General features: G+C 34.6%; 1 long non-coding RNA gene across 1 annotated transcript; it reads left to right on the forward strand.

The window, feature by feature from the left end:
- Positions 1-17,349: 17,349 nt before the first annotated feature.
- LOC133784071 (uncharacterized) lies at positions 17,350-20,922 on the forward strand. The gene is made up of 3 exons (XR_009871108.1): positions 17,350-17,856; positions 17,939-18,017; positions 20,681-20,922. It is a non-coding gene; the product is annotated as an uncharacterized LOC133784071 (long non-coding RNA).
- Positions 20,923-26,997: the final 6,075 nt, after the last annotated feature.

Raw genomic sequence — 26,997 nt, forward strand, 5'->3', positions numbered from 1 at the left:
GTAACTAAGCATGCATCTAACCATTTCCAATAAAGTTCTGTTCCGGCGTTCCGCTACACCATTTTGTTGCGGAGTACCTGGGGAAGTAAGTTGTGATAAAATTTGAAGTTCAGTTAAATGATCTTGGAACTGGATATCCAAATATTCTCCACCCCTATCAGATCGCAAGATATTTAACATTTTACCTAATTGGTTTTGAGCCATTGCTAGGAATTCCTGGAACTTTGAAAATGTTTTTGATTTCCTATGCATTAGGTAAAGACATGAGTATCTAGAGTAATCTTCAATGAAAGTGACGAAATACTCAAAACCACCCCTAGCTTGTACATTCAAAGGTCCACAAACATCTGAATGCACAAGTCCAAGTGGTTCTTTGGCCCTATCACCCTTTGCAGAGAATGGACGCTTGGTCCGTTTGCCTTCTATACAAGATTCACAGACAGGTTATTCACCTAAGGTGAGTTCCCTCAAAGGCCCATCCTTTGTAAGTCTTTGAATCCTATCATAGTCAATGTGACCTAGTCTCAAGTGCTATAAATATGTCATATTATCGTTATCGGTCTTTTGGCGTTTATTGGTCCTAGATTTAGCAACTTTGAATAAATCATTATTAAGAGCGAATGGTTCGCTAGGTTGCAGAATATAAAGCCCGTTTTCCAAACATGTAATACACAATTGTGATCCATTGAAAGAAATAGATATATTAGAACTTGTGAAAGTCATAACAAATCATTCTAATTGCAACATGGAAACTAAAATTAAATTTCTACTAAAATCCGGAATAAAAAATACATCATTTGAAATTAAAAATGTATTTCTGAACTTCAGACGAGCTCTTCCTCTAGCTTGGACCGCAACGAACGCTCCGTTCCCAACTCTAAGCTTTAAGCTGCCTTCGTCCACTTCCTCCCACGATTCAAGAAGCTGTAAAGAGTTACAAACATGGTTAGTAGATCTAGAATCAATAATCCAAACATATTTATCATTCTCTAAAACACATGTTTCCAAGATAAATTAACTATAATCATTACCTTTGTTTTTAGTTGCTGGAAACTTGGGGCAATCCTGTTTCCAATGCCCCTTCTCTTTGCAGTGAAAACACTTACCTTTACCTTTCTTGTTTTTCTTGTTCTTCCCCTTAGGCATCTGTGCACTTGTTTGTGCAGCCTTTGCAGGCTTGGGGTTGTTGTTTTGTCCATTTTTCCTCTTGTTTCCAGCTTTCAAAGATGAAGCTTGGTTAGCTTCAGCCTTAGCTAGATCAACAACAACAATAGTAGTCTTATTTTCTCCTCCCTTACTAGGTCCACCCATGATAGGCCCAAAATCTGAAGCTTGTTCATGAGCTGTGTTAGACCATAGTTGAGTTGATCACAAATATGCGGACATGGTTCCATTCGAGCATTCATGGTGTCATCACGTATGTGCATGTAATGACCCAACTATTTCTATGACCTTGGACCATTAGATCTACTATACATAACTACTATTTTGGGAAAGATACATAAGAAATAATATAACTTTATTAAATCTCAAAATATTGTATCAAATACATAATAATAGAAAATATGGCATGGGTACCCATTGTTTAAAAGAAAAACATAAACTTTAATTCAATTGTTTAAAAAAAACTAAATGCGAAAAAACATGATCTAAAAGACTAAATATAAATAACTTCATCCTCGATCGACACGCAGTTCACTAAGTCCGTTCATCCTCAACACACATGCCAAGCTTCCAAGAACCCCTCCGTCTCCGTATCTAGTTTCCTGCATCACACTAAAAAAAATAAAGGAATGAGCCTAATGCCCAGCAAGGAAAACCTAACACATAACTCATATTCATAAAATCCATAACGTAGCATATAATAAAACATATCATAAACATATGTCACACATACTATAATAGCCATTATTACTTGGGAACCCATAACTAAACAAGTCATATGCCCATTAGATTTGTGGGGCTTGCTAGCTAAGCAAGTCATATGCCCAAGTCTACAAACATACACAATATAACATTTCATAACACAACATAACATAAGATAACATATCACATATCATATAACATATAAAATCCTATCCTATTTTCCTTACCAATATACCGGGATGATGAGAACAAAGTCGGGATTTTAGAACACTCCTAAAAACCATAATATAGAGGTGAGTATATTAAAGAAAAGAGATGGAAAGAATAAACTCCACCATCGAAACGATACTTACCAATGAAAACCTTAAGTTTGAAGAACTTAGATGCCTAAGAATAGAAAAGATTGAGTTAGGATTTGAGTAGAGAAGAACTATAAGAATCAATACAGAAAGGAACTAGAATTAGGAATACCTTGAATGCTTCTATGACCGAAGTATACCTCGAAACCGAAATACACTATAACCTTACTTCCCAAGTGTTTATTAAGCTTATAATGATTAAGCTTATAACCCCAATCCAAGTGTTTATCACTCTATAATCTCACTAGCACATGGAAGGCTCTGATCAATGCTTGAAGAATGAATGAAAAGGCTTGGTGCTAGGTCCTATTTATAGAGTTCTAGGAATAAAAATCTTCTTTTTGGCTTTGAATAAAAATAATAAATTTAATTGAAAATATTTGAATATCCTTCAGCCAAAGGCTTAGGAATTGGTCAAATTTTTCAGAGAGATTTAAGGATTCAAAGCTTGATTTTTAAAATAATAAAAACAAATAGAATCCTAACTTCTATCTCCCTAAATCTCGTAACTCTAAACTCCCATTTGGTAAAATCAACATATCTGGAGCTGTAGAACTCCGATTTCGACTCTATTTATACTGTTAGAAAGCTAATTAAATTATCTACAACTTTTTAGAAATACTATTTTTCAAAATTCATAACATAACTGGGTCAAAAATAGGTCGGAAGTTACAGTACCCTAAAGTTACGAAAAATCTATTTACATCCTAATCTACAAATAAATAAAATTGTGACAAATATCATGCTCCTATCAGATTTTGGTGAAGACTAACTCTTATATTTATCTTATTTTATCATTAAAATAATAATTCATTAATAATCATAACTTTAGGAATAACCATGCTCATGACAAGTGTCATATTCTTATTAATTCTATCTAAACCTTAGGTTATAATAATTACCATATTAATAACCGGCAATATTAATCAAATCTTATGTTATAATTAATATTCTTAAACTATAGATTAAACTTATAAAATCCATAACTATTGCTAGGAGTTTTTAACTAAGTCCCGGCTTGAACCAAAATCCATGGTAATGAACATACTATAACTAATACTAGCTACTACTACTACTACCAAAATCCATGGTAATGAACATACTATAACTAATACTAGCTACTACTACTACTACTACTACTACTATCTAACTAGCTAAGTAAATTATGGGACTCTACAGTGCAGAGACGGTGCTATCCAAGCATTTATTGTGCCATCACGAGCCTTGATGGTGCCATCACGAACGTGTAGACACGATGCTCGTTCTAAGGATTCCTCAATCATGACGAACTCAGAGTTGTCACCAATCAACTCTATGTTGATATTCTACTTCCATTTAAGGAAGTTTTCTCCAGTGATTTTCTCCATCGATAGTTGAGAAAGGATGGGAGTAGACACATACATTACTTAACTTAAAACTACAAATTATCAATAAAATAGAAGTCAATCCCTTTTGCTCAATAAAAATCCTATTCACACAAATTTCAAGAAATAGCACAACACATATAAAATATATGTAAGATATGAGGAAATAATACGAAAATGATCATATCTCTATTTCTTTAGGTTTTTAACTAATCTATGATATCCTTGTCTCAGTTGGTGAGAGTAAAAAATACCACTAGTTAAATAAAGTTGTAAACTTATTTAATAATGGACACCATTATTAACAACATACTATTCGGTCAAAATAAGAAAACAAAATCTCTTATTTTATGAGCTAGACCCACGGTTTTGATAATCATAGATTTAGTCCTAGTAGTCACCGTAGGAGTGAGTCTAGTAGAATTTTACCTACAATTATATATCTTTCAAAATTTAACCATGTCAAAATAACTAATGAACACCTTCCGTAGCGGGACAAATCAAAGCGTCTCGAGGCCCCATTAAGTTAATGACTTTGTTAAACCAACGGTGGAGATCGAATATAATTCTTAAAATAAGCTTATTATAAAATAAAAAATAGTATTTTTATTATTTTTCAGAAATTAATGACTATGGTTCTCCAAAAATTGTAAGATTAGAATTTTTAAAACCGAAGTCCTATAATCTCCTATCAATTCTAAAGTGTCACATTTAATCAATATTTAGGTTTAACTAATATAATGAACCTATACAATTAAGTCCAACTCAAGTAAATGAGCATTAACAGTTGGGCTTGTATGGAAGATGGTTGGATCCGGTATGTCGTTCCCAATACAAAGGCCCCCAATCTTCCATACAAGGTCCAAAAGACAGGAATTTAAACCTTCGTTTTATTAATTGTTATTAATTGATTAGGCCCACCATAGTCATGCAAAGCAAATGGGTCTTCACAAGTGGAATCACCCACAAGAGAGGAATTTAAACTTTACATTTTCGAATGGGCCCAAATAAAGCCTATCATTGTATGAATATTTTATTTAGCAAAATCCATATATCTAACAAACATATGGGTCACTATATGCATCTAAGCCCAATTGCAAAAATATCACATATAGTGCAAACAGACATGTTATAATTGGATGGGCCTAATCATGTTACTATATGAGCAAGTCTATGGATATATGCAAAAATACAACAATTAATTATCTAGAATTTATCAAAAAATTCAAATTAATTAAATTTTTACAAAAATAAGTCAATTTAAATAAAATTTATCAACAATTAATAAAAGTTAATTTAATTTTCATTTATCAACAATCAACTTGATTTATGCTAATTTAAAAAATATTAATTTAATTTAAATAGGATTTATCAACAATTAACCAAAGTTAATTTAAATCCCTTTTATTAAAAAAATATTTTATTAATTGGTTGAAAAACAAAATGATATTTTTCAAAATTTAACCAATTTTAAAATTTAAAATTCATACCTTAACTGTTTTTAAAAAAATATCTTGTGTTGTTAAAACTATTAACTAAGTGCAATTTTTCAAACCAAACCATTTTCTAATAATTTTTAACATGTTCTACACAAAATAAAACATATATAAAAATTAATAGCATAGAAAACACTACAAAATAACCTAAAAATTTCTAATAATTATATAAAATCAATATGCTTCATAAAAATATGAAAAAAAAAACCATCCAATTAGTCTAACACATCAAATAATCTAATTTTAAACATGTTCATGCATGAAAATAAAGATTACCAAAGATTCTGAGGCCAGTTGTTGGGAAAACTTATACAGGATCTTTATTTATTTTCATGTAGATCTAATATTAAACAAATTAATATGAGATAACCTAGAACATGTTTCTAAAATTGAATTCGAAGAGAAACAATGATAATAATACTTACAATATATGCAGCAGAATGAATGAGTCACTCATTCAATTTCTCTAACCCTTGTATCCTTTCTGTCGTAGAGTATTATCAAGAAATTGAACCGATCTTCAATTTTCTTCACAGTCTTCCAAAGTATCCTTAGAATCACATAGACTAGAGTGGGCAATTCTCAACACATGAGATAAATACAGAGAGAAGAATAAAAAATAACAAAGAGGCTTAGAAATGGACTTGTGTTTAGAGAGAATCTAAAAACTATCAGAAAATCTAACTTGTGACTTGTGTTTTCAACTCTCTCTAAGCACTCCTTTTATAGACTCAATCAGACCATTTTATTTAATTAAAAAATAAATAAAATAATAGCCAATATGAAGCCCTAGGTCGAAACTATCATGGGCTTTAGGCCCGTGAAATTTCCCATTTGATTATAAGCCTATTAGACTTAAAATCAAGACCTGTATTATTTTCTATTGATTTAATTAATTAAATAATTATTTAAATCCGTTATCAAATTAATTATTTATAATTTAAACATTGATTTAAACTTATTTATTAATTTAGATACCAATTTATCTTAATGAATAAATCTACCCTAATTTCTATTTTCTTCTCAAGATTACATAACTCTATGAAACTATCCAAAATTGACCTGGCAACTTTGATAATTCTAATTGATAATTAAATTAATTAATTGAGACTATCTAGATGACTTTATCCAAGGTACAGTGGGGACCATGGGCCTATGAAATCAAGCTCCAATAAGTTATCATAACTCTAACAAATAAATTTATTAACTTATTAATTTCTCGTGACTCCAGTAAAGACTCAGAATTGCACTCTTGAATTCATAGAATGCTCTATAAAAAATATAGATACGTTATTAATTATCCATTGTTATGACCATAATTGTCACTCAATCCTCTATAGACGGTCTACAATGAGATGTGACTAAAATACCGTTTTACCCTTCATTGTATGTTATCCTTAAAACACTTAGTTCCTTGTAAATGATATTTCAGTAAACTAATATTAATTATTGAAATGAGATCTCAATCATTTAACACCTTGAACCAAACTAAAAGGAAACTGTCGTTTCACTTCTTCAACAGAAGCTATAGATGTTCATATCTATGATTAACACTCCCACTCAATTATACTACCGAGTTCCCAAGATATACGTATGGGATAGTTCGTTGGGTAAGCTGGTAACAAACAAGTCAAAGAACTCAAATAATACAATCAGTTAGAATACTAAGCACTCAGATTTGAGATTGAATTGACCTATGGTCTACTATATGATATGACTAGAATAGATAATAATTGTATGTTTACTTATCCTATCAAATGTCAATATGGGTCCAGTCCGATGTAACAAATACATCCGATCTGATATACTTTGCTAATGTTCTAGAAAGAACATAACACTATAATGTGTAAGTAGATCATATCGTAGATTGGCAAGTCAATGTAAATCATGTGCACTGACTAATCTTAGGACTAACTTATTTTGAACATATAATCATATTTATATTCTACTGTGATTACATCACTATAAATACGATTAGCTATATGCTTGGGATTTAATAGAAGTTTATATTAAAAAAATAATCATGAGAATAAAACATGTGAGCAAAGTGATTGACCAAGTAAAAAAATGATTTATATTCTTTTATAGATAATAAATGAGATTACAAAGAAATTGGGTTTTAATTAGGGCATAAAATCGCAACACGGGCATCCTCCTGAAACATATATGTGGCACAAGCCACCCTCTCGTTACCAGACACCCTCATAAGTCAAGGATGGTGGTACCCATGCCATCCATTGCTCAACCTTAGCTAGATCTGCACTACCCTAAAAAACTGGAGGGTTTTGTTTCCTGAACCTTTCATAAAGAGGTTCCCATTTATTCCCAGCCTCTGTCGGATGCTCAACTATTGGCACCGCTACAAGGGGTGCCTCTAGTAAAATGTTCCCTGTAGGAACCTGTTGTTGTCTTAGGAGGCGTATTTCTTCTTCTTGCCTCAATAAACTGGCTTGTAAGTCAACAAGCAACTGTTGCCAGTTATCAGGAGCTGGCTGAGGGGTTTGACCCTGGTCATTATCCTGACCCTTTCTATCGTTCTGGCCCTAATCTTCATGGCCAGCTGATGAATCTACCTGTCTTGGAAGCATTCTTTCAACTTATACCTTGCTGCAATAATCAATGCAGCCAGTTAGGTAGTGATAACTAGACCTCTTGCTGCCTCACGTTCCAAGATCACGAAGATACTCATCCATATTCAATAGTCATGCTAATAAGCATGTCAATTCATAAATATAACAATTAACATTTAGCACTTAGCAATTAACAATTAAAGATGCTAATAAGCATGTTCTAGAAATATCAGTGCTAATAAGCACGTTCTTGCTTATCATGCAGCAGTCAAGGTCTAGCCCTATTAGTGTATCTCATGCATCAAGGTACATCATTTATATTTTATTTACACAGTTAAACTCATAACCACATAAAAAGTTACCGAACCATGAGTCGAGCTTGTCTTCAGTGGCGAGTGTAAATGCCTAGCCAGTCTACATGAACCCTAAACCTTGGCACGCTCTAATACCAAGTTGTAACGCCCTGGTTAGCCAAGACCATCACATCGTGTACTTTAAATAGTGCTTAACTCGCTAAACGAGTCATTAGGCCATAAACGTGCATCTAAATGTTATTAATGGGCCATGATTAAAATCTCAATCAAAATGAATGGATATATTTTATTTAAAACATTAAATTGTGCATGGGATCCCATAAAAGTGTTTACAAAGTTGTGTACAATCCAAAATGGTCATTATAGTTCAAAAGTTACAATCCGTCGACCTAAGCGGCAAAAATAGGGTTAAACCCTAGTTCCCCTGAGAAACACCTTGGCCATGGTGGTCAAGCGGCTGCATATGTACACGTTGCCACCTAAGCTCTCCACTAAAGGCTGGGTAAGCTTTTCTTTCCCTTTACCTGCACCACCTAGGACCCTTGAGCCAAGGATCAGAAATAAAACTTATTACTCCAAGTATACAAGTATTAATAAATGATCACGATATCATTCTGGGGTACGTAGCCCTAATCAAATGATGACTGTTAAGTCATTCTGGGGTCCTGCGCTCTGAATAGATGACTAATAAGAAATCCTGGGGTCCTACGCCCTGAATAGATGACTAATAAGACATCATGGGGTCCTGTACCCTAAGTCATGTGACCATCAAGTCACCTGAGCCTTTTAGTCCTGGCTCTAAGTAACTAGCCATAAACTAGCCAAGCGCTTTAGTTTTCTTCGACCAATAGGTCGGACGAGCATATAATGCTCTTGTTTATTAGATCTAATCATATCGACTAGCGTGCAATGCACTATTGTCGCTCTTGACTCATAAGTCAATTCCATACGACCAACGCTTAGTATTATTGTCGATCTTGACTGATTTTAAGAGCTTCATGACCAGCACTTAACACCATTGTTGTTTCTGACTAATAAGTTAGTGCGTTGCTCAGATAAACAATGCATTCAAGCATTCATAATGCAATAGAAATCCAAATATAGAGCAATCAACATGCTTAAAAAATAATTATGTATGTCACATAATGGGTGCAATTTTCTTACCTCAAGCTTGAGCGTAAAATAAGTTAAGAATGGCCCTTGAGAACGATCCTGTCCTTAGGCCCTTAGCGGTAACCTAAACATAACCAAAATATGAAATCCCATCAATAAAATTAGTAATAAAAGATTCTAGGACCAATTCCTAGCCCCCCAGGACCTCAAACCCTACTAAAACGATTTGTAGATTTGAGCCTGAGCCTTAAGGTTCAAAAACCCGCACTTAAAACTAAGTAAAACTAAGCCTGATCAAAAACAGATAGGCGGGCCGCGACTTGCACCCCAAGGGTCGTGGCATGTCTCCTAGATAGACAGCCCCCTGTCAGGGTGCTAGGGGCGGGCTACAACTTGTCCTTGAGGGTTGCAGCGCGCCTGCCAGACACAGCCCAATGAAGGCTCTAGGGTTCACTCAAGTCGTGGCGCCCATGAACTCGGTCGCGACTTGACCCCGCGAACCCAGATCCCCTGCATTTTCTTCAATTTAAACTCAGCCAAAAATACCACCCAACAATCTCAATATCAAAACCAAACCCCAACACAACATAACCACTTATCTAGCAATAAAACCCAAGCTTCAAAACACCTAAAACACCATCAAATATTCAACTCCATAATCGAACTATCAAGCTTAAAAACAACCTTAAAAAAATAGAATAAAAGTTCAAAGGTTAAGCTAGAATCCTTACCTCAGATATGGATTGGATCCCCTGAATTGTTGTAACACACTTCTAAACCCTCAAGCCTAAAAACCTTAAGCTTGATCTCTTAATTTTGCCTAAAAAATTCAACCGAGAGAGAGTAGTCAGGAGAGAAGGAAAGAAACTCTGTTTTGCCCTGTTTATTCTATAGACTACCTCAAGTCAAAACTATCTAATACAACCTAAAATGACCAAAATGGCCCTAGGGCCATCTAAAACCCTCAAAGCCACCCAAGGGAAAATTGTCATTTCTACCTACCCCGTTAATCATAATTAATGTCCTCCAATTCCTGTTACTCCCATTATCCTCAAATAATTACCAAATCATATCCCATTACCTGCTCATTCCCAATAATGTACTAAGCACCAAATTATCCCTAGGCTCACCCCGAGCCTGATAATTAACCTCATTATGACCAAACCGCTAACTTGCTTCCTAGGATCATCTCTTGTCGAATAACTCAAATATAATCACATAATAATGTGATCTCACCCATATATCACATACATGCACATAAATATACAAATACGCTCTCAACAGGCCAAAATTATTAAAATGCCCTTCTTATAAAAAATGGCCCACGTATATGAAAATACAGTCGTATAATAATACAATGCACATAATCATGCATATAATCACATAATAACGCATTAAATCAATCATGGCCCTCCTGCCCCCCTAATCCAGACACTAAGCCACATTAGGGAATTTGGGACATTTCAGTATGCATACTTCATATGAGAACCCCTTTAGCCACACCAACACTAAGATACTAAGCTTTATTATTACTTGCATACAGAAGAACTGAGTGAGCTATAAAGCCTAGTAAGGAAGACATGTAACAATTATTTCATCAAATCATAACTCATTATTCATATTTGTCCTAACATTCTAAAAAATTAGCTCATCATTCATAACATAGAAATATACTTAAGACAATCTCTCTATCAAACAAGTAATTGTGAACATCAAACAATACTATTATCGGGACCTAGTAACTGAGGTGATCAACCTCAAAGCCCTCCGCAGTCTAAGACTTTGCCACTCTTGTTGACTACACTAGCTCTCGAGCACTCACCACATAGCAACTTGGCTGGCTTTTTAGAGAAGTTATGCCACTCTCACATGGGAGAAGTCATTATCTATCATGTCCCAGATAATCTGTTAGTGATGTGGGCCACCATACCTTGAAGCCCACCAAACATGCACCATTCACGCATCAAGCTATACACAACTTATACATAAGATCATATATTGCATATATAATCCTACCATTCATCATTATCATCATACATTCTCAAAGCATGAATTTCCAAATCATATAGTCTCATATGCAAGCCTACCTTTCATCATTATGAGCATACATTCACAAGCATGCATTTCCATATCATATAAATCTCATATACAATCCTATCATTACCATCATACATTTCTAGAGCATGCATTTCCAAATTATATATCTCCAGTATAAAATCATATAAAAAGTTCTAGTAGCAGACACAATATACTAAATAATTATTTTCCACCTATCCTAAGTTACTCAGTGCAGACTTCCTTACCTCAAGTCCTTAATATTGTAATTTCCCGGTGACTGATCTGATCACTTCCAAGTCTTATAACAAAACCAGGATGCTTAAACTTAGTTTACAACTCTACTAAGTTTTATAAGAACTATTTTAAGGAAACTTATCCCAAAATCCTAATCCCATCTTTTAGTGCAAACCCGAGCCCTTGGGGTAAAATGACCAAAATACCCCTCTCAAAAACCCAAAATAAACATAGAAAATTATTATTCTCAATAATAATTCATTCTTAATCTAAGTCTAAAACCCAAGTCTAAACTCCAAGTAATTCTCACCATACAAATTCACAAGCCTCAAGCCCCAAGCCCTAAGCTTATATCCCAAGCCCTAAGCCCCTTTGGATAATCAATCATAGCTTTAAAATATTTTCTAAACCTGTGAAAATATTCTTGAGCCTTACTCTAGAACCCAAGCCTTAACCAAAATTCTCAAGTCCAAATACCATTTTGGACCCTAAGTGTAGAGTCCCAGAATGTTTACTTAGCTAGCTAGATAGTTAGTAGTAGTTTGTAGTATTTTAGATTTCGTGGATTTTGGTTCAAACTGGGACTTAGTAGGACACTCGTAGCAATAGTTATGGATTTTATAAATTTAACCTATAGTTTAAAAATATTGATTATAACATAAGGTTTGGTTAATATTTTTGTTCATAGAAATATTTTAATTATAACCTAAGGTTTAGATAGAATTGTAAGAGCATGAAACTTGTCACAATAATGTTTATTTAAGGATTTAAGCATTTTAAATGGATAATTCAATAATAGAAGTCTCTAGAAGCTCTAGACCCTTCCAGAACTTGCTTAAATCACGTATTACTCAGTCAAACCTGATTAATCAACTCTAATTATCTTAAATTTGTGCAAAAACGTGTTTAAATTATCTACGTATGCTGACATATCGCAGCCTTAGAGGCGATATATCGCAGCACGAGAGATACGGAAAACACGTTGACTTGCACGAAAGAAACCACGAACACTCGAGATACAGGGTCAGGTGATATATCGCCTAAGGTGGGCGATATATCGGCCCTAGGAGTGGTTTTCTGAACTCTGAGAAATCCGAGCTTGATTCATCCCTTAACCTCTTGACTTGCCTCTGAACATTTTTGACCGAGTCTTAAGCATCTGATTGACTGAATATTCAAATATTTTTCAATTAATATTCATTATTTTATTCAAATTAAAAGGGGTTAGTTTCACTCCTTGAACTCTATAAATAGGACCTAGTACTTAGCCATTTTTCTTCATTCTTCAAGCTGTGTTCAGAGCCTTCAAGCTGTTAGGATTTCTATAGAGTGATACACTTGGGTTTTGGGGATAAAAGCTTTATCATCTTAAGCTTTATAAACACTTGGGTAGTGAGGTAAAGTGTGTTTTCGATATTGAAGTGTAGATCATTTCTAGTTCATCCAAGGTAATATTATTCATAAGTTTTATTCTTTATGATTCCTTAGTTTTCCTTAAGTTTCTTTCAGATCCTGACTTTTGTTTATGGTTTTGTGGTTAGGTGTTTAAGTTCTTTGATCTAAGGTTCTTCTCGGTAAGTTTCTTCTTTGATGGTTTAGTTTCCTTTTCATCTCTTTTCTTTAGAAACTCACCATTCTTACTTTTGGTTTTAGGAGTGTTCTAATCCCTCTCTTGTTCTCAAATATCCCAGTTTTGGTAAGGAAAATAGGATAGATTTTATATGTTTATATGATATGATATGTTATGCTTATGTTATGTTATGTTATGTTACGTTTACATTATGTATAGTATGTTTATAGTCCTTGGGCACATGTCTTGTCTAGCTAGCAAGCCCCAATAATTTATGGGCATATGACTTGCTTGGCTAGCAAGCCCCACAAATCTATGGGCATATGACTTGCTTAGTTAACAAGCCCCAAGAAGTATGATGGCCATTGTAGTCTTATATGATTTATAGTATATGTTTATGATATAGTCTTATGTATATGATTTATGTTATATGTTGTTAGTAGACTTTCCCTGCTGAGCATTAGGCTCACTCCTTTATTTTTAGTGTGATGAAGGAAACTAGATATGGAGGCAGAAGGATTCTTGGTGGCTTGACTTGTGTGTTGAGGATGAATGAAATGAATGGGCTGCGATTCGATCGAGGATGACGTTTATTTTAGTTTTTGAATTATATTTTCTTTTGTAATTCCGCATTTAGTTTTGAACAAATGATTTAAAGTTATGTTTTATGTTTTATTAAACAATGGGTACCCATACCACATTTTATAATTTATATTGTAATTTGCACAACATTTTGGAGTGTTAATAAAGTTATGATTATTTCTTATGTATGTTTTCTTCAAATTAGTAGCTATGTCTATTAGTTTTAATGGTCCAAGGTCTTAGTATTAGTTGGGTCATTACACTAAGCCATGCATGCATTTCACATGATGGCCCATGCATTTCAGCTAAGCACCCTACATGGCCTAAGGCCACTTATGGCTCATCCGAGCCTATGCACACCACATCACCATCATCGCCATCGTCATCACCACCACCACCATTATCACCATCATTTGTGGTGGTTACCTAACCACTCGAACATGCACCAAATCCTTAAAAGGCTAATGCTTTCTTTCTACCGGACCACACCACTATACACGACCAAAGGTTGTGGTGCTTGCACCCCAATCCTATCATCCTAGCCCCACCACTGGCCACCACCATTAATGTCGGGGGAAGCTTTTCAATATTAACCACCCATTTAAATGGTAACTACCCCTCATGTGATCATCAAAACTTAAATCAAATTCTCTAACACCCAAGAATCATAAAATTTAACAAATCATATGTTTCTAACATCAAGAACATCTCCTTAAAGTCAAACAACCCAAATCCATTATTATATGGTCAAGATTATCACTAAAATAAAAGAGAGCCCAAGAACATGACTGTACCTCTAATGGTTGAACCTCAAGTGCTCTTCTTCTCTTCTTTGATATCTAACTTCTACAAACACAACCATTATCTATAAAAATTACACCATACTCGAAAATCATCAAGAGAGAATGAGATCAAAAAAATTACTATTGTGTGGATCTATGCCTTGGCCGAAACCTTGGTGATGTTAATCCTCCTTTGATCTCTAATTTCTACAACATAAGAGATGAATCTCTAAGAGCAATTTCTAACCAAAATCATCAAAGGAGGATCAAACAATTCTTACCCTTAGTGTTGAAATGGTTAGGTTGAAATAATGGAAAGTCCAAGTTCTCATTTTCTTCTCTTTTCTCTCTTGCTTTTTGGCTCTCTATTTCGAACACAAGGCTGAGTACAAATGAGATGGTAACCACTCTTTATCATCATTTAGTCTCTTAATAACCTCCCTTTAATTTCAAAAGATCTATTTCCCACAATTTCCTATAGTGATTGAACTCCCTGGGGCAGTAAGGGCAATAATAATGTGCTTAAGTATCTTTTTGCCACTTAATAACCAATTAACATCACTAACCTTCCAAGTAACTTCTCCAACCGCCCATAATGTCCTTTTATGGGTTAATGATTCACTTAATTAAAAATATACTTAAAACTATAGTCTAAATCCTTATTATTGTACCAAATATTTGACTCCCCCATATACTATAGTCCAAAATCATTTTATATGATTAATGTGTATCTCCAACACATAAAATCATAGACCAAAGTCTCCCAAAACCAGTCTAGAATAGCCCAATAATTATTTAAAATTATTCTAGAGATCTAGTAATGAGATACACCGTAAAACTATACTTTAAACATAAATCTTTTCAGTTATATTTATTTTACACTAAAGCCCTCAAAGACTACTATCTAAGCAATCCACTCATAAATCTTTTAATAAAAATAAAATTCCCAAGTTTATTATTATTTATAAAAATGAATTCATTTACATATTTAATCAAATAAAATTAAAAAAAATCAAACTAGGTATAACAAATTTTGTAGCAAGAGGATGGTATCTTTTATTGAAGAATCCTTGTTGTAAGCTTCATGTTGAGGGTTGGATGGATGACCCATGATGAAAGTTGTAAAGCCCTACTACCCAGGGATTGTTACGCTGTGTATTTTAAATAGTGCTAAACTCTCTAAACGAGTCATTTGGCCATAATCGTGTAACTAAATGTGATTAACAGTTTAGGACTAAAATTTTTGGTCAAAGATACAACGTTTCACTAAAGCGTTTACTGTATACATTGGGATCCCAAAATACATTTTAAAGGTTATTTATAATAAAATATTTACAACCTACTGACCTAAGCAACAAAATAAGGTTTAACCCTAGTTCCTCTTTAAACCCTCGGCCGTGGTGCTCAAGTAGCCGCATATGTACACATCGTCACCTAAGCTCTCCAACTCAAGGATGGTCCAGCTTTCTTTTACCTTTACCTACACCACATAGCACCCATTAGCTAAGGCTCAGCAAGAAAACACAAACACATGCTCATAAGCAGATAATAACGTGTCACCAAATCATAATAAGCATGCCTAGCAGTAATAACCCTATTCATGCATGCAGATAGGTACCAATAAATGATTATGGGGTCCTACGCCCTGAGTAGATGACTGTCAAGTCAATCTGGGGTCTTGCGCCCTAAATAGATGACTAATAAGTTTTTCTGGGGTCCTGCGCCTTGAATAGATGACTAATAAGTCTCTCTGGGGACTTGCGCTCTGAATAGAAGACTAATAAGTCTCTCTGGGGACCCACACCCTAAATAGATGACTAATAAGTCTCTTTAGGGTCCTGCGCCCTATGCCATGTGACATTTCAGTCACCTGAGCCTTTTAGCCCTAGCTTTGAGTAACTAGCCTTAGGCTAGCAAGCGCTTTAGTTTTCTTTGACCAATAGGTCGGTGAAGCATATAATGCTCATGTTGATTAGATCTAATCATTTTGGCCTGCGGTCAGAACGCTAATGCCACTCTTGACACATAAGTCAATTTCATACGACCAGTGCTCAGTATTATTGTTGATCATGACTTATAAGTCTGAGCTTCCCGACCAGTACTAAACACCATTGTCATTTCTGACTAATAAGTTAGTGCTTCCTCAATGAGATAATGCAAATAGATATATCATATGTCAAATATCTAGATATAAGGCATTCAACATGCTTAATCAATAATCACAAGCATAATCATAATCATGCACAATTACAAAGACTCAAGCTCTGATCAATTCCATGTTCAACATTCATGCCATGCCATAACCATATGTATCACATGCATCACATACTAGGTGCAGTATTCTTACCTTTGGTCTAAGAACAGGTTACCAATTAACGACCCTCAAGCTTGATCCTATTTCCAAGCCCCTAGCGACACCTAGTCACAACCATAATATAGAGTCCCATAAAAAATGAGTAAGTAAATACTTCTGGACCAAGTAATAGCCTCTGGGATGTCGAGTCCTACCCAACTGGGTAGTAGGATCGATCCCGAACCTTTAGAGTTCAGTTCCCATGACTAAAAACCAAATCTGGCCAACAATGCACAGGTCGGTCGAGAATTGGCCCTGAGGGTCGTGACTTGCCTCCCTGGTAGAGAGCCTCTACCTGGGCTTTAGAGTTGTAACGTCCTGCATTTTCGGGTACCTTTAAACGACTCGGGTCGGGATTTTTCCCCCGGGTTAAGAATATTATTTTAAATAATATTATATTTTGTTTGTAAGTATTCCATGAGTTATTGCTAGCCAAAATATGAATTTTGTGATTTTAAAAGTCAAGATAAGACTTTCGGTCCTGGACCGACACAAAAACCCTGATCGGGTAAAAATCTCGGAAAATAAAATGAAAAATCATGGCAATTATATTTTGGGCATAAAATACATTCATAAAAGTTAAAGTTTGGTCAAAAATAATAAACCTAAAAGAAAATGGAAATTTTAGGGCATTTTGTGTTAAATGCCTAATTTTACCGAAATGGGGAATTTTATTCCATGAATGGACCTTAGGTTAAATTTTACTATGTGATTAATTAAATTAAATGTGAGAGACATTTAATTTAATTAATTAATGTTAAGTTTGGTGATTAAAACTTAATAAGAGTGAAAAAAAAGGTGTCAAAAGCCAATTTGGACTTTTCTTCTTATAAAACCTTTATTAACCTTTAATAAAAAATAAAAAAAATAAAAAATAATGAAATGATCATATATGGCAAAGGGTGGCCGGCCATGTGGTGTTTTAGAGTGGTGTGAACCCAATTTTATAAAGTTTAACTCCCATTTTAATTAAGAAGTCAAGTGGGCAAGTGGGTAGAAAAGCACTCAAGTGTTTTGTGATATTTTGAAGAGTTGTGTGAGCCATTCTAACCCCCAAATCCGACCACTCTCCCTCTCTCATTCACTCTCATCTGATTTTTTAAGACCATTCAAAGTGTTCTCTCAATATTCAACCTCAAGAACACCAAGGAAAACTTGGAGGCTAAGTCTTGGTCTAGGAAGTATTTTCCCTAAGGTAAACTTTCACTAATCTAGGTTTTTGTAAAGTTTTAAGCATAGAGTTTCAAATAGCTAATTGACTATGTTGTTGGGGGAAGTTTGTTAGGGTTTTTGAAAGGTTTTGAAGGAGTCAAAGCTTATAGGAAGGTCCAAACCTTAAGCAAGAACACCAAAGAGGTAAAAAGTTTACTTTTGATGAGTTTGTTGTAGGGTTTTTAGTTTTAAGCATTATTTTGTATATCTAATGCTTAGAGTTTCTTGTTGATGATGTAATAAGGTTATGGTAGTTGTTTAATAATTTTTATGATGCATGTGTATTGATTTTTGAAAATGGGAACCAAAACCCCCAAGGGTTTTGTAGGATAACCTAAAACAAAACATGTTTTAAGCTGTGACTTCCAAGGGGTCAAGCAGCCACTGTATATTGTTTTTGTAAAATTAAACTGTACTGTGATGTTGTTGAGATTGAGTACATAAAATTGAGCTTTTGAAACACTAAAAAATGTTTAGAAATGAGTAAGTTATGATATTTCAAAGTTTAGGTAAAAAACTGTTTTTTCGTATTCTTATTTTCGGAACCAAATTTGGACAGCCACTGTATAGGGCAAATGAACCCAGTTTTTTCTAAAATTTTGTGAACATATTGCTGGCATAACCTATTAGTCCACTGTAAAATTTGGTAAAAAAATATTAAACAGTTTGAAAGTTATTAACTGTCAAAGTTTGGAAAAAAATAAGGACTTGAAAATAATGTCATTTTTACCTCATTGTTGGAAAATGATTTCACCAATCAAAAATGCTCATTTTGACCTAAGATTTTACGAAGACCTAAATGGCATAACAAAAATGGAATTGGGAAATTTTGGTAACAATTGGGTAAGTAAATTTCAAGTTATGAACTAACGAAGTATGTAGTTAAAAATGTGAAAAATAGGTTTTTCACACTTAGTGTAAAAATGAGATTTTGGAACATAAGGTAAAAAGTAAAATTTTGCTTATTTCAAGATATAAAATGGTAAGTCTTGAAATCATATTTTCACTAAAATTTACCCTTTGAGTTTAAATGAATTATTTTTATTAAAGAGTTTTTATTCTTTCTAAAAATAAGAGATTTAATTTATTAATAGTTAATAAATTAAAAGAGGGTTTAAAACCCTATATTTTGAGAAAATAATTAAATAAATTATTTTCCTAGTAAGTAAAATTGATTAATTGCTTTTGGAAAATTAATTAGTCAAGATGAGAAATTTATAACGGTTTTCCTAATTAAGACAAATTAGGCAATTTTCTTAAAACGGTTTTTAGATATTAAAACCTTAAGAAAAATAAAAGGAAAATTTAAAGAGTTTATTTTCTTTAAAAATAATTAAGGAATTTATTTGTATTTTCTGGATATAATACCGGCTAAAATCTTACATATTTTAACCGACTAGTCGAAAGTGCGGGTTAATAGCGATACCTTGAAAGAATAAGATTTTTAGCGGATTGTGGGAAATACCATTGTGATACCCGAGCCTAGGTATCGAGACCTTAGGATAGGTCTCCCCGAGACTTAGGGTTTAGTCTCGAATATTTTGTATAACTTTCCTTAATAGGTTTAAAACAAAATAAGGATTGTAAATCCTTACAAATGACTTTTATTAAAATGACCAAACTGCCCAAAATAATAATAATGAATTATGAGTGCCATAATTAATCCGAGTATACTGTATGGATAACTACAGTATTGGCTAAGCGTAACTGGACTGAACGTTGGAGGGTGAAAACTTGCTGAGCGCTAAGGACTCCAAGTAAGTCAACTTATATTGTATGGCTGCAACATGAAATGATTATTGTCTTGTATGTTAGTATAGGGATACATGCATATACATAGGCTGTCATAGAAAGTTGCTTAGAGACGTTAGTCTAGTGAGTGCTGATTTAGAAAATATGAACGGTAGAAGTCCGTCATATCCTAGACGGTTGATCCCCGTCACACTGCTTGATTTTATTTATGTCCGGTTCATTACCGAGACGAGTGGCCATGAGATGGGGATAAGCTGGTTAAACCTAGGGGCGCCAAGATAAATGGGACCTAGGGGCCCTCATGCTTACTTAATCATTGGACGGTTAGAATCCGAGCAAGTGCTCTGATAAGTTATTCCCGGATAGCAGCCGTGAATATTGGCCATTCCGTGAGAGTGCCTAGAGATACTAGGGGTTGCCAAGATAGAGTGAGGTTGAACACCCTAGGGGCAGCTGCTCACCAGCACCACTGATTAACATAGAAGTCTCCATAAAATCGTGTAAATTGGATTACACTCTTGAATATGTAGCGATGCCCTAGGTAACACGATAGTTACCCTTGATGAGAATATTTATTGGCTAGATCTTAGTGTGGGGACTCAGTTCTCTTTTACAGATTAGCAATTATGTTGGAGGGCGCGTTACGCATGAATTGTTGGAAATTGTCGAGCGTTGGTCTCGAATTATTTGGTGATATAATATATCTGCTTGCTCTGGGATTTTCTGAGTGTAGGGATATAATTGTTGATAAGATATAGTTGTGATATAATATATCTGCTTGCTCTGGGATTTTCTGAGTGCAGGGATATAATTGTTGGTAAGATATAGTTGTGATATAATATATCTGCTTGTTCTGGGATTTTCTGAGTGCAGGATTTTTATCTAGTTACGAATTAATTTATCATTGGTTATCAGGCATGACCATAAGTTTGCCAGGACGCTTTAGCGTTCTTGAAATTGATTGTTTAGGGTCCGGAACCCTAATTCTCTACATGCTTTGTTTGAAAGTTGATCTTACTAAGCGTTTTCGCTTACCTAGTTGTTTCATGTTGTAGGTAAGTGCAAGGGCAAGACAGAGCAGTGAGCGCTGGAGTCTTCCTTGCAAATGTACATGTGGACCGACCTTTTGGGAAGACTTTTTATTTTTGGAAATGTTGTGTAATTTTCCTAAACTAGGCTCACTCTAATCTTTATAAAACATGTTTGTAATTAAATGTTAAGTATGGCCATACGACTTTTTAAAAAGTTTTTTTTTCTATGGGTTTTTGAGACATTTTGTTAAATGAAAACATTTATATTTCCGCATTATCGAGTCTTGAAAATCCGGGTCGTTACAAGAGTACAGGCTGCGACTTGGCCCTCTTGAGTTGCGGCGCGCCCCCAGACAGACTCCTCCTGGTTCTGGGTTCACTCAGGTCGCGACTTGCTAGAATAAGGTCACGGCTTGACCACGAATTCAGCCATTTCCTACGTTTTCTCCCATTTAAAATCCTCCAAGAACCTATCCAAACATATCCAAATCTCAAAAACAAATTTCCAAAACATCCTAATTTCCCAAAACCATCAAAAACCAAGTCTCAATCAAATCAAAAACTCATCAAAACGTAAAATCCAATTCAAGCTTAAAATCTTGAAAACTTAAAACATAAAACTCGGATTACCTCTGATTGAGTCATTTTCCAACTAATCCTCCGTCTAATAAGCTTCTAATCTTCCCTAGAATCACTATGCTTCGATCCTTGTCTGAATCCGAGTCCTAAAACTCAAGTTTCCTTCGAAAATGTGATCGGTGTCAAAAAGAGAACGAGAGAAAGAGAGAGAAAAAGAGAACGTTCTACATGTTACTTTGAGCTTAAGTAACCTCAAGCAAATCCTAATGCTCGGGGTCCCAAAAACGCCCCCGGGGTAAAATAGTCAAAATTCCCATAATTCCTTCCTGATCTCACTAACTCTCAATATATCATCAAATAATCATCCCCAATACCCAATATCCTAGTAATGTGCTAAATATCCAATATACCCCTTGACTCACTCTGAGTCAAGTATGGGTCCCGTTGTGACTTCCCCACTAGCTTGCTCCCTAGGATTGTCTCGTGCTGAGTAACCCAAACATACTCACATAATAATGTGGTCTCACACACAAATATATCACATATATGCCAAATATACCCAAAACGGGCCAAATTATGAAAATTTCCCAATTAAACAGAAATGGGCCCACATGCATATTTAATACACCTAAACATGCATATCAAGTCAATTTATAATATAACTCACATAATCACATAATAATACCCATAAATATCATATAATCACATAATTCCATAATTTTCCATCCTGGCCCCCTAATCAAGGCCCTAAGCCTTATTAGGAAATTTGGGACGTTACAAAAGTGGCCAAAGGATTGGTCAATGGTGGACAAAAACATATGGGGGTGCGATCGAGAATTAGAGAAGAATGATTGAGGTTAGATACAGGGTTTGGTAGGCCTTTAAGAAGGGAAGTAAAATGTTTGATGTGCCTAGAAAATTGATTTTGGTAATCTTCCAATAAAGAAGGGACTTTGGATAAAGATCAAGAAGAGGGTGTGGTTGTTTGTTGAGGATTTTTTTGAATTTTGGGGGAAGAAGAATGAGAAATAAAAATTCTCTTACCAGTTGGTAGACGATCTTCCAGGTTTGAATCATCACCTGGGCAAGATTTTTTTATTTTGAAGACCCAAAAGTGGGTAACAGAGAAGATGAAAAAGGAACATGATCAGTTTGGCTTTGAAGCCTTGGATCGAGAAGTTTGGACTTGTATGGTTGTATCCCAAAGGCGTCTCTTCTCTTCGAAACTCAAATAATGACTAAAAGGTGCATAAAGGTTGGCCATATAGCATTGAAGATAATCCTTTTATTGGTTGTTCAAGTTGATAGAGTGAATGAAAGGGTCTCACGTAGAACAAAAATGTACAACATTATGATTGATGAATTTAGAGAAAGTAAGGCAAGGCGAATGTTGAAGAATTTCGAGCTGGAAAATTGCTCGAATACTTAGCACCTCTTAAGAATGATTATGGACTATGCCCTTTTATTTGAATTTTTTATAGAATTTTTTTAATACGATATGGTACCATCATAGAAGGAATTACCCACTTGAGACCCGTGGCAAAGCAATGCATTAGAAAATACTGGTGGAATTTAAAGTACAGATACCATTGTAGCAAAAGGGAACTTACTTTACGTGAAGGTTCTTGGAATGGGGAATGCTTCTAGAAAGATGTAGGAAGGATACTAGCCACCTTCCACAATGGATATATGAACAAATTCTGGGGGTATCAATTCATAAACAACCATTCGAGAAATATGGTGCAGATTGAAGAGCTAGAAAATGCACTACTACAAAAAAGGCTTTTTAGGGCACGCCCCCCCGTGAGCCATCTATTTGAGAGCCTTAAAAAGTGGAGTTTTTAAGGGCACGCATTGCGAGCCCTACAAGAATATTTTTAGGACTTGCAATGCGTGCCCTTAAATTATTTTTTTTTTAATTTTTAAAAAAATAATTAATATTTATGGCAGAGACCCGAGTCGGAACTTTGGCAAAGGCAGTGGCGTCGCCTCCAGTCAAAGGTGGTGGTTGGGGAAAAATAGCTACTTAGTTTTGAAGCCTAGGTCTGTGGAGTCTCGTGGTACTGACGGTTTCCCTTGGAATGACCTAGAGTGGTCGGATAGAGCCATGCATTCTCGGATCTCCATGGATTCTGGTGAACATCTTCAAATTTTGATGATTGTTGAACTCGATCCTTGAGTGGGTTTTGAAGCCCAAAGCAAAAGGAATGTATTGGTGGTGGTCATTTGGCTCAAGGTGGCTCGAGGCGGTCGAAAAATGCTCAACAAGTTTCAGAAACCAACAAAGTCCCTGAACTTTGAAGGGACCGTCGAGAGGGATAGGCGGTGTGTTCGGCTTGGGGCTTGAGGGGTTGGGGGTTTTGAGGGCCAGGGAACACACCTGGGTGGCACGTGTAGGCGGACGGTGGCCGGAGAGTCGTCGTTCGTGGCTGGCAAAGAGCTTGCGAGAGAGAGAGAAGAAAAGGAGACGAGAGAGAGAGAGAGAGAGAGAGAGAGAGAGAGAGAGAGAGAGAGAGAGAGAGAGAGAGAAACTAACCCTAAATAAATGAAATAAAAATTTCTCTTCTTTTAAAAAGAAATATAAAAGAAATCTATTTTTTTAATTTAGTTATTAAAATAAAGCTTTAATTTATTCATTCATTTATTATTTTTTTAAGGTCAACTTTAAGTGTCTTTAATACTTTTTTAGGACACTCAAACTGTGTCCTTAAAAGTCTCCAGTGACTCAAATTTTCTCATAGTATTTTAGGACCCACATATATAATTAGGGCTCGCAGTGTGTATCCTAAAATGTATTTTTTAAAGACTCTCGCTGAGTGTCCTAAAAAGTCTAGGAGATGTTTTTAGGGATCACACCTAGGAGAGTGCCCTAAAAAAGTGTCCTAAAAAGCCTTTTTTTTTTGTAGTAGTGATGTCTTCAACTATTAGGGGGACCCTTGAAAGCACTTAGAAGAGTGGCACTACTCAGTGTGAGGAGCAAGTTAGTCATGAGTTGCATGGGATGATATTGAAAAATAGATAGGATGCAGATGATGAGGGTAGGAAATGGAAACGGAATAACTTCTATGTGTCTTAAACTAAATACGCTTCTTCATGAAAATATTAGTGGTTTTCTATTGCTTAACTTTTTTTGATGTCAAGCTTCAAATTGAAATGTCTTCAGGAAGAAATGTTGATAAAGTTTTGAGCTTTTAGACCTTTTGGGAGTAGAAGAAGATGATTTGGGAGCCATTTTGTTAAGAATAATTTGCAAAGGTTGATGATAGGAAGGGAAAAGTTAAGTGAAGATGAAGAGTTTCTTAGGAAGTAAGTAAGTGAGAATGCGAAAGGAAGGGTGTTGGGGATAAAAATAGTAAAATAGGAAAGGTGTGGTAAAAGTCTAAAGGATTAATGGGTAAATGACATAAGTCAAAAAATTTATTTCCTTTTGAGCTATTCTACGTTTTGGCCCAAAAGATAAGTCAAAACAACCCATAAATCAAATCTAGATGTATTAGTTCATCTTGATAGGAATGATCGAGCATACCAAACTGATAGGAATGGTCGACAATACCAAATTGATAGATATAGCCTAGCAGATTGAATTGATAGGCATGTCCGAATAGACCAAACTGTAGGAATGGCCAAGCAGACTAAACCAAAATGATAAGCATGGCCAAACAGACTACTAATGGCTGAGTAGACCAAACTAATAGACATGACCAAACAGATCGAGCCAAACTAATAGACATGATCGAGCAAACTTCCATCTTGGTTGAACAAACACTTCATCTTGGAATAGCAAGATAGTACGACCAAACACTCCATCTTGGAAGACAAGATAGGAAGAGTAGAATCCAGATGTACACTCCATCTTGGAAGATCAGAATCGCAAGATAGGAAGCCAACACTTCATCTTGGAATAGCAAGATAGGCGAAACACTTCATCTTGGAAGTGAAAGATATCAAGATAGATGGAACACTTCATCTTGGAATAAAAAAATAGAAGATAAGAGGAAGAGAAATACTTCATCTTGGAATAGCATAATAGAAAACACTAAGACAATCCTAACTATCTTACTCATTAAGAAATGTGGGATCAAGTTTGTATTAAAAAATATTATATTATATTCAAACGTGGGCATCACACTTCAAAGAGAACTGGAACCCAAGTTTGCTCCCTTCTAAATGTAGAGACCCAACCTTAAAGGTGGAGGATGTTGAGATTGGTTAAATATAATGGTTAAGTAGTCTTACACAAAGTGGTGTAAAATACTTAACAGTTTTCACTTAAGTTGAAGTGAAAATATGAGATTTTGTTATAGGGATTTATAATTGACTTTTATGGTTCTAAAATGACAATGAGGTATCTAAGCATGCCCAAAAAGTTTGGGATTATTTTGGAGGTGTTTAAGGTCACTTTTGAGAAGTTAGACCTGCCTATCTGACATTGCATAGCCTAAAGCATGAAACCTAGATGAAATGTTGCAGGCGATGTGTCACCTAAAGTCAGGTGATGAATCGCCTGATAGGTCTGTACAATTATGTGTTTTTAGCTCAAAATGACGTGTTCAAAAGCTATAATCCTTTTGGTTAGACTTAATGACAGTGCTGTAGGATATGCATATTACCAGATCTTTGTTTATTTTCATGTAATTTACATATTATCAAAAAAACATGTAAGTACCTAGAACATGCTCCTATGAAATTGATACAAAACAGAGTAAAATATAGAAACTTACATATACGCAACGCAACTGGAATAACTTCTTCCTTCAATCTCTCTAACCCTTGATTTCTTTCTGTAGCAGATTATTATCAAGAGATTGAACTAGATCAGAAACACAGTCTTCCTTACCAAGCCTTTGATCAACCTAGAATTAGTGTGGGCTGGTTCTCAATGTTAGGAGTATGTCCTAAAAGCATGTAAAAGACATTTATTATTTCAATGAATAAATAAATACAATGGAATATTATTGTTATATTTAGATTGTTAAATTATTGTTTGAATAATTTTTGTAAATATCAGAAAAATTCCATATTCATTATTGAGGATGTGATCTTGTATTAGTACGAGAGAATTAAGATCACATGAATGAATAAAAATAGTCAACAACAAATTGAAGTTATGGAATTCTTTAATTGGGGTTGTAAGTACGGTTTACAGAGTATCATGTTGATACAAATAATCTAAATTTAGATTATTGATGTGGTAAGACATCTCGGTAAGGGTGCTTTATATAATATGATTATATATGACAGGGACCGATATGAATAAAATTCTTTATCCAAAAAGAATTTAATAATAAAGATTTGTAATTCATATCATAATTGATGATCATTTATAGATCAACCTAAATCCTGAGTGTTCATGAACTCCTGTTTATGTTTATTAAATCTTTTGATTCATTCGTTAAGGTCTCTTCAAAGAATGAGGCTAATCACTTTTGTTTTGGAGATTTAATATCATGGATGACTGGGAACATGTATCAACAATATAGAATCTAATCTTTCCTAATGGATCGTATATTGGTTCCTTTAAGGGTTAATTCTGGAACTGAATGATTTTGAGCTCAAATCTATAATTAGATTATAGATTAATTGTTCACTAGTGAATTAATGGTACTTAAGGAATAAGAAGTAAATTAGAAAGGTAAAATGGTAATTCTTCCATTCTAATTTATGAACTAATTAATTAGAGGTTTGAACTATTGTAAGATGGTTATATCAATGGACAACATAAAATAAGATTTCTGTAAAAGTATATTTATAACATAAAGAGT

This window comes from Humulus lupulus, chromosome 6 (genome assembly GCF_963169125.1).
Source record: "Humulus lupulus chromosome 6, drHumLupu1.1, whole genome shotgun sequence".
NCBI classification, from domain to species: Eukaryota; Viridiplantae; Streptophyta; class Magnoliopsida; order Rosales; family Cannabaceae; genus Humulus; species Humulus lupulus.